The 1142-nt window shown below is 37.1% G+C and overlaps 1 protein-coding gene across 2 annotated transcripts in view; it reads left to right on the plus strand.

Annotated features, from left to right (window-relative positions):
• ZFYVE9 (zinc finger, FYVE domain containing 9) overlaps positions 1–1142 on the plus strand; it is a 237491-nt gene that overhangs the window by 175895 nt on the left and 60454 nt on the right. The gene's annotated exons all lie outside the window — the stretch shown is intronic.

Consider the following 1142-nt stretch of genomic DNA (forward strand, 5'->3'; position numbering starts at 1 on the left):
GGTTCCGACCCATAGCGACCCTGTACAGGGTTTCCAAGGCTGTAAATCTTGACGGGAGTAGAAAGCCTCATCTTTCTCCCGCGAAGCACCTGGTAGTTTCAAACTGTATATACATCTGCCTCTCTTACGCATTCAACCTATTTCTCAATCCATGTATCTACACACATAGAACACTGTTTTTCAAGGTTAGGTATATATCACTATATACCTCTATCCCATTTAACCCCCTTTAACCCTTGCATACCTCCTTGTGTCTTCACCTATCTTCATCATTCTTCTGCCTTGCCCCTTCTTCTTGTATATTGCCCTCCCTGTCACTTGAGCTAACATGTATCTACCCTTTTGTCATTGAATTACTCTCCCTTCTCTCATACCCCTGTTACCCATCAAAAAATGTGTCTTTTAGTATGAAAACCTTAAGTTTCTACAATAATGGTCTCATATAATATTTGCTGTTTTATGATTGACTAATTTCACTCGAGTAATGTCCTCCAGGTTCATCCATGTTTAGCAGGTGTTTAGCAGATTCATCATTATGAATCTGTTTATCTATTCTTTCATTGAAGTTTGTTTATCTATTCTTTCATTGATGGGCATCTAGACTTTCTCCATCTTCTTGCTATTGCGAAGAGTGCTGCAATGAACATCGTTGTACATAGGTGTATACTTTTTACTTAGTGTGTATATACATGTGTGATCCAAAGTTACTTCTGCTTTGTGAGGAGAAAAAAATTGTAATTTGTAAGAGGTGACATTCTAGAGCTTTTCAGTATGCCTTCTGACTATTTCAGTGCCACTAAAATTCTAGATTATATGTTTCCCCCCATCTCCCCTCCTTTCTTCACCATGGTTTGTCACCTGCCTTTTGCAAGCTACCATTGTAAACTCGGGTTTGAATGATTTGGGATTTTTATTTACCACATTATTTTTTCTGGAGTTAATCTGGTTGTTTGCCTCTCTTACTCAAAACCTTTATTGACTTTGTATTACTTTTATAAATTTTTATTACCAACAATCAGTACTCTATATGATATGATATGATATTTTAAAATGTGCAAAGATCTGGAATCAGAAAAGCAAAAAGGAAGAACACACTCAGCATTTCTCAAGCTGGGGGAACTGAAGAAAAAATTCAAGCCTCG

This window comes from Chrysochloris asiatica, unplaced genomic scaffold (genome assembly GCF_000296735.1).
Source record: "Chrysochloris asiatica unplaced genomic scaffold, ChrAsi1.0 scaffold00026, whole genome shotgun sequence".
Lineage (NCBI taxonomy): Eukaryota > Metazoa > Chordata > Mammalia > Afrosoricida > Chrysochloridae > Chrysochloris > Chrysochloris asiatica.